The sequence below is a fragment of the Arvicanthis niloticus genome, chromosome 7 (genome assembly GCF_011762505.2).
Source record: "Arvicanthis niloticus isolate mArvNil1 chromosome 7, mArvNil1.pat.X, whole genome shotgun sequence".
Lineage (NCBI taxonomy): Eukaryota > Metazoa > Chordata > Mammalia > Rodentia > Muridae > Arvicanthis > Arvicanthis niloticus.
Window position 1 is genome coordinate 61450788 of NC_047664.1, and position 13022 is coordinate 61463809.

General features: G+C 38.4%; 1 pseudogene; it reads left to right on the top strand.

Moving 5' to 3' along the window:
- The first annotated feature begins 7199 nt into the window (after window positions 1-7199).
- On the top strand, window positions 7200-9888 carry LOC117712869 (serine/arginine repetitive matrix protein 1 pseudogene; annotated as a pseudogene).
- Window positions 9889-13022: the final 3134 nt, after the last annotated feature.

The following is a 13022-nucleotide window of genomic DNA, read 5'->3' on the forward strand; positions in this document are numbered from 1 at the left end:
ATTAAAAAATAAAATAATCAATGAACAAATAAATATCATTCTTTAACTCATTTTATTCTGTTAATTTCATAACTAAACACTTCAAAATAGTAACTTGATAATGCTCTTTGAATTTATTTTTTCAAACTTACTTCTTTCTTTCTCTCTCTTTCTCTCTCTCTCTTTCTTTCTTTGTTTCTTTCTTTCTTTCTACTGGATATTCTATATAAACTCCAGATACCATCCCCTTGTCCCATTTCCCATCCTGCCCAGGAACCCTCATCCCATCCCCCTTCCTACTGCCTCTATGAGGATGTGCCCCCACACTCCCACACTCCTACCTCCCCACCCTCAAATTTCCCCACACTCAGTGTCCAGCCTTCATGGGACCGAGGATCTCCTCTTCCATCTACACCCTACAAGGCCATCTTCCCCTACATATACAGCTGAAGCCATGGGTCCCTCCCTATGTGCTCCCAGGTTGTTTGTTTATACCCTTGGGAGCTCTGGTTAGTTGGTACTGTTGCTCTCCCCATTGGGCCACAAACCCTTTCAGCTCCTTCAGCTCCTTCTCTCTCACTCCTGAATTGGAAACACCCTGATCAGTTCAATGGATTAGGTGTGAGCATCTGCTTCTGAATATGTCAGACTCTGGCAGACTTCTAAGGAAACAGCTATATCAGGCTCCTGTCAGCATGCACTTTCTGCCATCCACATTAGCATCTACCTTTGGTGACTGCACAGGAGATGAATACCCAGGTGGAATGGTTTCCAGATCGCTCCTCCTTCAGTTTCTGTCTCAGAATTTATCTCCATATTTGCTCCCTTGAGAATTTTGTTACTTCTTCTAAGAAGGACTGAAGCACCCACCCTTGGTCTTTCTTCTTCAGGAGCTTCATGTGGTTTGTGAGTTGAATCTTGAGTATTGCAAGCTTGTGGACTAATATCCAATTATCAGTGAGCAAATACTATGTGTGTTCTTTTGTGATTGGGTTACCTCACTCAGAATGATATTTTCCCTTCTGTCCATTGACCTAAGAATTTCTCAATTGTGGTCAGGATGTGTTATAAGAGCAAAGAATTTATTTTTAATGAAAAGAAAAAAATAAATGGTTACATAAGAAAAATCACTAACCTTAATTTCAAAAATCTATTACTATTTCTTATTTTTTTAATTTAAATTATTTATTTACTTCCACTCCTACCCCATTCCTTGCTCCCAAAGTCCTTCATCACTTTCCTCCTCCCCCTTGCCTCTCTGAGAGGGTGCTTTCTCCCCCACCAGGCCTTAGCCTTCCTTGGGGCCTCAAGTCTTTCCAGGATTAAGCTCATTTTCTCCTACTGTGAGCTGACCAGGCAGACCTCTGCTATATATGTGCCAGGGGCCTCAGTCTGCCCTTGTAATTATGTAATCTCCTCATTGGTGGCTCAGTCTCTGGTAGCTCCCTGGGGTCTGGGAAGTTGACACTGCTGGACTTCCTCTTCAGCTTCTTCAATCTTTTTCCCAATGCAATTATAGGAGTACCCAACTTCAGTTCAATGGTTGAGTGTAAGTATCTGCTTATATCTCAGTCAGCTTGTTTGTTTGTTAGGCTTCTCAGAGGACAGCCATACCAGGCTCCTGTCTGTAAGCACACCATAGCATCAGTAATAGTGTCTGGTCTTGGAGCCCTCACATGAGATGTATCTCAAATTGGGGCAGTCATTAGACCACCCTTGCCTTGTCTGTGCAGTTCTTTTAGATATGAACAGTTCTAGGTTAGAAATCAGAAATGTATCTGTGGGTTAGTAACCTTGTCTCTCTCCTTGAGAGTCTATCTACTGGAGTTCTGCTTCCCACTATTGGGCATTTTGGCTTAGGTCATGACCATTGAGTCCTTAGAGTCTCTCAAAGTAAGTTAAAATATTGAGTACATTTTAATTGATACAAAAACCAAAATAATTAAAACATATTTGCAAACTTTGATCTTATTAAAACAGACTTGTCAAAATCAGGCTAATGTGACTTAATAAATACAAAAATAACCATAAAAATAAAAACATAAATATACATAAAAATAATCCAACATAAACACAGATATCACCAATAAGGTATTTAGAATCCAGGAACATTTAATGTGCAATTGGTATTGATTGAATATGCAATTGGTAGAAACAAATACAGAGGTATAGGTTGAAAACAGTGAGAATACAACTAGAAGGTTTGGTCAATTTTTTAGTAATACAAATTGTAAAACTAATACTAAAATTAACCATGTATTTTAAAGTAGCTTATTGTATAGAAGTATTAGTTATAATTTGAAGCATAAGAAATAAAACATGTAGTGTTAAACAATGCTGGAATAGATACTGACAAGATATATCTTATGATAGAAGATTCTAAGGGAAAAAATGGAAAGTAGCATAAACAAAAACATGTAGTAAAGAATAGGATCTGATAGTTGTTGCAATTTGCTAAGATATTTGAAACCAAAATGAGAAAGAAGTTCAAAAAAATATGGGCCACTTAAGCTTTTATTGCAATCTGATATTAGAATGGCAAACACTTAAAATTACCCTTTAGAAGCACTTGAGCAGGTGTGAACATCTAAAAGTTTAATTGCAGAAGTGGATACTGACTCTAAAGAAATAACCGAACTACTTAGGTTTTTGGAAAAGATCATTGAAAACACAGCCTTGCATTGAAAGCAAAGTTGACTAACGAACCTTTGAATACACAAAAAACATAATCCACAGTTCTCCAACATGTTGGAAAGCCATGAAAACACAAAATATTCAAAACGACATCAATAATTAACCAGGAAGTTATTTGTATGGAGAAACACTTAGATAATTTTAAACTACTGTTTTAAAGTACTGAGTAAGTAACATTCTGGCTTCCCTGACCTATCTGACTCCTATAATTCTTCCATTCTGTGATATTTTGAATAATAATAACCCCCATAGGCCCATAGAATGTGGTACTATTAGGAGTTGTGGCCTTCCTGGGTTGGGTATGTCCTATTTCCTCCAATCAATGCTGATAACTGGTACAACCTTTGATGTCTTTTATTTTTATTTTTTACTTTTTACTTTTTAATTTTATTTTATTGGATATTTTATTTACATTTCATATGGTATCCCTATACCCCATCCCCACTCCCCAGGAACCCCCTATCTTAGCACCCCTCCTCCTGCTTCTATGAGGATGTGCCCCCGCCCACCCCTCACTCCCACCTCCCTACCCATCCTCTACTCCCACCTCACCACCCAGCCCTTAATGTCTTAGATGTTCAAACCATGCCCAGTATGGCAAGTTTTCCTGCCATCTGTGGATCCAGATGGAAAATGATCAGCTCCTTCCCCAGCACTCTGTCGACTCCCCCCTTTATCCCTGTTTTTTTTCCGAGACTTTTATTATGAAAGGGTTTTGGATTTTGTAAAACACTTTTTGCGCATCTAGTGAGAGGATCATGTGTTTATTTTTCCTTACCTTTGTTTATGTGGTGGATTATGTTGATGGATTTATGTATAACCTTCATCTCTGGGAAGAAGCCTACTTGATCATGGTTGATGAATATTCATGAATATTCATTGAATATTCATGTATTAATACACATAAGGAAAATTTGTCAGAAGTTCTCTTTCTTTGTTGAGTCTTTGTATAGTTCATGTATTAAGGTGACTGTGGCCTCAAAGAAGGAATTTGACAGTGTTACTTCTGTTTCTATTTTGTACACTAGTTTGAGAAGTATTAGAATAAACTCTTCTTTGAAAATCTGGTCGAATTCAGCATTAAAACCATTTGGCCCAGGACTAGTTTCGATTGGGAGATTTTAACGACTGCTTCTATTTCCTTAGGGGTGATACAACTATACAGATGGTTTACTTCATCTTGATTTAGCTTTGTTATTTGGTATCTGTCTAGAAAATCATCCACTTCATTTAGATTTTCCAGTTTTGTTGAATATGGGCTTTTGGAGTAAGACCGATTGGTTCTTTGAATTTCTTTTGTGTCCTTTGTCATGTCTCTCTTCTCATTTCTGATTTTGCTAATTTGGATAGAGTCTCTCTGACTTTTAGTTAGTTTGGCTAAGGGTTTGTCTCTTTTGTTCATTTACTCTAAAAGATGAGCTTAGTTTCATTGATTTTTGTATTCTTCCCGTTGTTTCTAAATGATTGATTAAAGCCTAAAGTTTATTTTCTGTCTTTTATTCCTCCTACATGCGTTTGCTTCTTCTTCTTTGTTTTTTTTTTTTTTTTTTTCCTGTGAGCATTCAGATGTACTTTCCGTTTGTCACTGTGAGAACTTTCCAACTTCATTATGAGGGCACTTAATGGTATGAACATAGTACTACTTTCATAGTGTCCTGTAAGTTTGGGTATGGAGTGCTCTCATTTTCATTAAACTCTAGAAAGGCTTAAATTTCTTTATTTCTTTCCTGACACAGAGATCATGGAGTAGATAGTTGTTCAGTTTCCATGAATACGTAGGCTTTCTCTTATTTCTGTTTTTGTTGAAGTACATCTTTAATTCATGCTGATCTGATAAAATGCATCAGATAAGATCTTCTAAGATTCTTTTATCTGTTGAGGTTTGCTTTGTGACAGATTATACAGTTAATTTTGAAAAAGGTTCTGTGAGGTACTGAGAAGAAGGTATACTCTTTATGTTTGGCTGAAATGTTCTATGGATATCTGTTAGGTCCTTTTGAATCATAACCTTTGTTAGTTTATTTCTCTGTGTAGTTTCTGACTCGGTGATTTTTCCATTAGTGACAGTAGGGTAGTAATGTATCCCACTATTAATGTTTGAGGTTCGATGTACAATTTAAGCTTTAGTAATGTTTCTTTTACAAATGCAGTTACCCTTGCATTTGTGGCATAAATGTTCAAAATTAAGATGTCCTTGTGGTCAGCATTTTTGTTTGTTTTTGTTTGTTTTTTGTTTTTTGTTTTTTCTCTTTGATGAGTAGGAACTATCCTCTCCTGTCTCTTGATTACTTTCAGTTGGAAGTCTATTTTATTAGAAGTCTATTTTATTAGTAGTTTGGCTACTTTAGCTTGTTTCTTGGGTCCATTTGCTTGGATAACCTTGTTCTATCCCTTTATACTGAGATAGTAAGTATAATTTTTGCTGAGATATAATTCTTGTATACAGAAGAGTTATGTATTTGATTTATACATCTATTTTGTTAGCCTGTGCCATGTTACTGGGAATTGAGTCCACTGATGTTGAGAGATTTTAATGACCACTGATTGTTCCTTCCTTTTATTTTAATGTTGTTGGTAGTGGTTGTGTGTGGGGGGGAAGTGTGGTATGTGTGTTTTATGGTTTTAATGGCCTGAAATTATTTATTTCTAAGATTTTCTTGAGTATAGTTAATCTCATTGGGTTGAAGTTTTCCTTCTAGTATACTCTGTAGTGGAAAGGTAATGTTTGAATTTGGTTTTGTCATGAAATACATTTGGTTGTAAGAGGCTTGCTGTGTATAGTAGTAGCCTGACCTGGCATCTGTGGTCTCTTAAGGTCTGCAAAACATCTATCCAAGATCTTTTGGGTTTAGCATCTCGTTGGAAAAATCCTAGTGTAATTTTGATAGATCTGGCTTTATATGTTACTTGAACTTTTTCTCTTGCTGACTTTAAAATTCTTTCTTTGTTCTGTATATTTAGTGTATGGATTATTATGTAGCAGGAGGTTTTTCTTTTATGGTCCATTATGTTTGGTTTTCTATAAGCTTCATGTACCTTCATGTCTGTTTCCCTAGGTTAAGGAAAATTTATTCTTTGATTTTGTTGAAAATGTTTTCTGGGCCTTTGAGTTGGCAATCTCCTTCTATTCTTATTATTCTAAGGTTTGGTATTTACATAGTTTTCTGAATTTCCTATATGTTTTGAGTTATAAACTTTTAGATTTTGCATTTTCTTTGGCTAATATATTGATTTCTTCCACTGTATCTTCTACACCTAAGATTCTCTCTTCTACCTCCTGTATTCTGTTGATGGTGCTTACATATCTATTTCTTGTTCTTTTTCCTAGATTTTTCATCTTGAGGGTTGCCTCAGTTTGTGTTTTCTTTGTTGCTTCTCCTTTTCTTTTTCAATCTTGGACAGTTTTATTCATATTCTTTACCTGTTTGATTGTATTTACCTGTATTTCTTGATATTTATTTGCTTCCTCTTTTAATGTTTCTACCTGTTTGAAGGTATTTTCCTATACTTCTGTAAGGTATTTATTTATGCTTTCTTTAAAGTCCTCTATCATTTTTATAAGATTGGATGTAAGATCCTCTTCTTGGGCTTCAGTATATCCAAGGTTTGCTGTTGCAGTATGTTTTGTCTCTGATGGTGCCATATTGCCCTGCATCTGGCTACTTGTGCTCTTACACTGTTCTTTGGGCAACTTGTTTTTCCTGGTGTTGATTGGATAACCCTGATGGCAGCAGGACTTCTCAGGAAAGTGGCATAAGCCCTTAGCCAGACAATGGAGATCAGGGTAGCCTACTCTATTGGCTGTGCCTGAGACAGACTGCACTCTGCAGGCTGTGTCCCAGTCAGACCCAGTTGTGGTAATGGGAAGATCTAACTAGAATGGGTGGTCATGCAGTACTCCAAGTTGGCTATATTGGAACCCCAGAAGGTTTCCATGGAGAGGCAGGATGCTCATGAGGTCCTGTATAGAACCTCAGTCCAGAGAGCATGGCCAGAGCTAGACAATGATGCTTCATTTACCTCTGTCTGCTGTCCAGGCCAACATGCTGGGGTGGCAGGCAGATTTAACTCAGTAGTCAGATAGAGCTCAAGACTGGTTAATTTGGGGGCCCTGAAGGTTTCCATGAAAAGGCAGGACACTTTTGAGGTCCTGCAAAGCTCCTACAAACTGGTGAGCATGGCCATTTGCTTGGATATTTTTTTTTTAATTTGCAATATTTTTAAATAAATTTTAATATAAAAACAGTATATAATTTAAAGATACTTTCAAAAACAAAAAGATTGATATCTGTAGAAAATATCATTTTATCTATGCATAGAAAATAGAAAATGCATACATACATTTACATCGTGTATGGTGTTGTTATAAACAATCTACAGTAAAGATAATGGATTAAGAAAGACAGAAATATAGAAGTGTAGACAATATACCTGTTGGGTTAAAATGAAGGCGCATATCTACCTGTGTTCTTTCATTTATTAAAAAATCCCGGGGATAGGGAGCGATCTCCGAGTGAGGCAGCAAGATGGACATGGGATTCTTCCGTGGAACCAAGTGCGGAGCAGGGTAATAGGTTCAGCAACAAACAGAAGAAACTGCTCAAGCAGCTGAAATTTACAGAATGCCTAGAAAAAAAAAAAAAAAGGTGGGCATGAGCAAAGTAAATCTGGATGTTATAAAACCTTGGATAACAAAGAGTAACTGAGATCCTTGAATTCGAAGACGATGTTGTGATTGAGTTTATATTCAACAAGCTGGAAGTGAAGAAGACAGATTCCAAAATGATGCAAATCAATCTGATAGGATTTTTGAATGGGAAGAATCCTAGAGAATTCGTGGGAGAACTGTGGCCCCTGCTGTTAAGTGCACAAGAAAATATTGCCCGGGATCCCTTCTGCTTTCCTAGAGTTGAAGAAGGAAGAGGTAAAACAAAGACAAATTGAACAACAACAAAACAAAATGGCGTATCTGAAAAAACAAGATGAAGATAAAGATAAGAGGGATAAAGATGATAAAGAAAGCAGCGCAGAGAAGAGGGAGCGGTCTTCTAGCCCAAGAAGATACAGATCTCCTTTCCTTAGAAGACATTTTTTTCCCCTGTCAGGAGAGAGAGACAGCACAGTCACTCTCGATCTCCCTGTCACAGAACCAAGAGCCAGAGTCCTTCTCCTGCTTTAGAAAGGAAGGAGAAATCTCCAGAGCTCCCAGAACCATCAGTAAGAATGAGTACAGGAGGCCATATCTACTTGTGGCGTCCTGAAAGCTCCCAAGCCTGAGCCTGTACCAGAACCCAAAGAACAATCTCCAGAAAATAATTCCAAAAAGGAAAAGACTCGTCCAAGATCTCCGTCATGTTCCAAATCACGGTCTCGGACCTGCTCTCAATCACCTTCTCATACTAGACCAAGACGGCGACATAGATCCCGTCAAGAAGGTGGCCAAGCCCAAGACTACGACCATCTCCTCGAAGAAGTACTCCACCAAGACAGATGTCTCCTCCACCAAGACACAGGAGGAGTAGGTTTCCAGGGAGACAGAGGAGGCATTCTTCTGCATCACTGTCTGGAAGTAGCTAGTTGTCCTCTTCATCTCGTTCCAGGTCACGGCCAAAGAAGCCTCCCAAGAGGACATTCCAGCCCTCCTCGAAAGTGCATGTCCTCCCAGCGAAGGCACCGGCGTCGCCTCCAGTATCTCCACCTCCCAAAGCTCCCCAGCAGTCAAACCGTACAAGGAAAAGTCGTGTTTCTGTGTCTCCAGAAAGAACTTCAGGTAAAGTGACAAAACATAAAGGTACTGAGAAAAGAGAGCCACCTTCTCCAGCACCCAAGCCTAGAAATGTAGAGTTGTCTGAGTCTGAAGAAGACAAGGGCAGCAAAACGGCTGCAGCTGATTCTGTGCAGCAGAGGAGGCAGTACAGAAGACAGAACCAGCGGTCTTCATCTGACTCTGGTTCCTCTTCCGCCTCAGAAGGTGAGCAGCCAAGAGATCCCATGTGAAGAAAGGTGAGGTAGGCAGGCAGCAGAGACATTTCCCTTCTCTGAGTGCCTCTCCATCACCTCGAAATTGCCAAACAGAGATTTCCCCTCGGAGTCCACGAAGTCCCTCCCCACCTCCTGCCAGAAGGCGTTGATCTCCTTCTCTAGCCCCTCCTCCTCCTCCCCCACCTCCTCCTCCTACCTCATCACCTCAGCGAAGGACCCCCTCTCCTCCCCCACGCCAATCGCTCACCATCTCCAAGAAGATACTCTCCTCCCACCCAGAGGAGATACTCTCCTTTTCCACCTCCAAAGAGGAAAACCGCCTCACCCCCACCAGCGCCCAAGCGAAGGGCATCACCATCTCCACCACCAAAGCGCTGGGTCTCTCACTCTCCACCTCCTAAACAAAGAAGCCCCCTAGTCACCAATAGAAGCTCGCCCTCCTTATCTTCAAAGCATAAGAAGAGTTTTCCCCAGGCCTCTCCAACCTGGAGGCCCGGTCACCACAACCAAACAAAAGGCATTCGCCCTCACCATGTCCTCGGGCTCCTCAGACCTCAAGCCCTCCCCCTGTTCGAAGGGGAGCTTCAGCCTCACCCCAAGAAAGGCAGTCCCCATCTCCAAATACTAGGTGTATTAGGAGAATTCCAGGACTCCAGAACCCAGAAAGACTTAATAATAATAATAATAATAATAATAATAATAATAATAATAATAATAATATAAGGCTTCATCATCAAACCCTCAGTCTGTAAGAAGGGTTTCATCTTCCAGATCTGTCTCTGGATCTCCTGAGCCAGCAGCTAAAAAGCCTCCAGCGCCTCCCTTTCCATGTGCAGTCTCAGTCACCCTCCACAAACTGGTCACCTGCAGTACTAGACAAAAAGGCTAAAAGCCCAACACCAAGCCCGTCCCCTGCCAGGAATTCTGACCAAGAAGGAGGTGGAAAGAAAAAGAAGAAGGACAAGAAACACAAGATGGATAAGAAACACAAGAAGCACAAAAAACATAAGAAGGAGAAAGGCTGTAGCCATAGCCACCCCAGCCCCTGAAGCCCCTGAAGCTGATTCTGCTGCCGCCACCACATCAGCACAGGAAGAGCCTGAGGCAGCACCAGAGCCCAGGAAGGAGACTGAGAGTGAAGCTGAAGATGAAAACCTTGATGACATAGAAAGGCACCTGAGAGAGAAGGCTCTGTGATCCATGCCGAAGGCTCAAGTGTCCCCACAGTCCTAGGCAGACATGTTTGTTACGTTGTAAATTTTATTTGGTTTGTACTCAATTCAGTTTCAAAATTGCTAAAATGTGTTTGAGCTTTAGATTATAACATTTGTTGTAATAATTGATAGGTTGAAGTTTACCATGTTTTTAAAAAAGGAGGGCGTGGATTAACATTAAAAGTTTTCCACAGTGTATTAGTGACATTCTTCCATTGAAATTTAGAGTGAAATATTTAAGCCCCCCTCAAATCTCTTTTTAAAAAGGGGGGGGGTGAATATTGTTGGCATTCCTGTGGTTCCTTTAAATGCCCTTGCCTCTCCCAAGAGGTTGGATTTTTTTTCTTTTTTTCCCCTCCCTTTTCTCTTGAATCTTAGCACCAATGTAAATTATGCTTCCAACCTTGTATAGGTTTGTAAGCTTGCCCAGAAGTGAAACCACTGATGCACTGATGAATTAACACAGAGATTTGAGTGAGTGTTCGTTCACTCTTGCCTGTGGAGTCATCTGTGTGGCAGGATGGCAGGATCCCAGCTCTAGAGCCCAGTGTGGGCAGTGCTGCTAGGCTGCCGGGCTGCCCCAGGGACAGTTCCTATGCTGACTTGGAACTCTGGGTTTTCTCCTTCAAGTTATGTTGTTTTGTTCCCCTGTTTTCATCCTCTTCTGTAAAGGCGATTTACGAGCCCCAGGAAGGACCCTTCAGTTATATAAGTTTGTGTTTTGAAACTTGGTGGCTCTCATTCCTGTTTTCCTTACTCTTCCAATTGATACCCACAACTGAAGAGTTGTGTATTTGGCGGACTGGTAGGGCCTGGACAATGTCTTGGTTTCACTTGTTTTATTTTATTTTATTTTTTAACTACAGCTATATAAAGCCTGTGGATTAAACAGAATAAATTTCTAAATTTAAAAAAAATCCCAAGAAGTTATGACAAGACAATAGTATTTTAATAATAGAGTTTTCTGCACTTATGACTCTAGTACATTACATAATCATATTTTAATAAATATATTTTTAAAAATAAAAATAACTGAAAATCATCCATATTGATGGGAAGGTAAAGAGAATCTTGAAGTGCTTTTGGGACAAGTTTTTGTAATGTTATCACTAAACATGAAGGGGGAATTTCTTATTAATTATTAAAAGCAAAAGAACTGACAAATGAAATGAATTCTAAATGTTTTATGGGACAGGACAATTGTGTCATCTTGTGACTCAGAGCTCTTCTGTAAGTCGTGAAAGTCAATTCATGTTCTACCGTCAAAGTTTAGTGATTTTTAAATGCTGATATCCTTTTCTTGGGAAACTTTCCTATTTTTGTATAATTTTAAGCTTCAAATATCTTTTTGAGAAACTGCTATGGATCACTTTGTAAATGCGTTTGAGGAGTTACGTTTTCTAGGTTTACATTCACTCTTTTAAATATGCCTGTTCTTCAGTAAGCTTTTTCATGTAAGCTTTTTCATTTTTTTCAAATTTATTTTTATTAAAAATCGTTATGGGGACTTTAGAGATGGCTCAGTGTTTAACAGCATTTAATGCTTTTTCAGAAGACATGAGCTTAGTTCTCAAGACCTACAACTGCTTGCTGAAATGCTTGTAATTCAGGTGACCAAAGACCAAATGCCCTTTTCTGTCTCCTATGTCTCATACACACACACACACACACACACACACACACACACACACACTCACACACACTCACACACACACCATGTAGCCTATGCTTCCATGGAAACACATTAATACAAATCAAATTTAAAAGATATTTGTAGTGAACATAAACATTTTAAACATGTAGCAGGATATTTACTGCACACTGCCTATTCCTATGGTATAGCAAACTGGCAAAGATGGTATCATGGCTTTTACGTTAAGAACCAACAAATGTATCTTCCAAATTTTTAGGATATGATGCAACAATATAAAATAGTATTAGCTGTATTCATCATCCCACTATTACTTCTTTAAGGATTATTTCGCTTGCATAAGTACACAGTCATATTAACTGACTTATCACTTTTTCTTTCAAATGGAACCTCCATTAAATATTTATCTTTCAAGTCTTACCATAGGAATCTCCAGATTTGCTCATACTGCTGCCAATGTCAGGATCAGTGTTTTCACTGTGAATAATATCTTATCTCAGGAATTTACATAAAAACACACATTGCATGTTCATCACACACCTGTTATCCATTCACACATCTGTGAATGCTTAGATGGTTTCTGTATTTTGGCAGTTGTCAACACTACAATACACATGCCTCTGTTCTGTTTCAGTATAATTTTCTTTGGGGCATGAATTCATAATTTTGGCTCCATAGTCCCATGGTAGTTCCATTTATAATATCTTGAGAAAACTTTGAGAAATGTCACTGTGCTTACTCTGTGATATTAATATTTTCATTGCAAAATATGCAAAGTCATAACTAAATTCAATGTTAGGAGAGGAATAACAACTAGACTGTAAAAACTAAAGAATAATAATAAAAGATATTCAAATATCTCTTTTATTCCTAGTATAAATGAAGGCCTGATTTTTTTCTTTTATTTATTATCTTATAAAATCTATCAAATTCTTTCTAGAAGTTGAATTAGGGATTTTTAAAAGATTTCTCTAGAAAAATGTCTTGCTCTACTATCATTGTCTGTCATAAAATAAGAAGTGTACATTGCCCATTTATAAGCTTGTCTTGGGTTAAAAAAAATTGTTCTACCTTAAGAGCATTCAAGGTATCCATTCTGTACATATGAAGCGTAAATACTGTGTATGTGAACTCATTCCCACTTCCAACATCCTGATTTGCCCTTCTGTCAATATACTTAGCCACAGCCCCATGTGCATTTGTTTACATACATATGTTTGTTCATTACACAGTAGATTCCATTCATGAAAAAGAATATGAGGCTTCTTTTTTTCTTTTTCTTTTGAGATTGATTGTTAGCTTAAGGGAGGACCTAAGATTTCACCTATGTCTTTTAGAAAGTACTCTGTAACGACTAGTTTTGTGTAAATACTTCTAAATGCAATATATTTTATTTTTTATTTAAATTTGAGAACATTAAGTCTGTTAAGAATATGTGTAAAATAGAATTTTGAAAACTATGAAAACACTGATTGAATCTCAAATACTGTGCAAGGGTATTG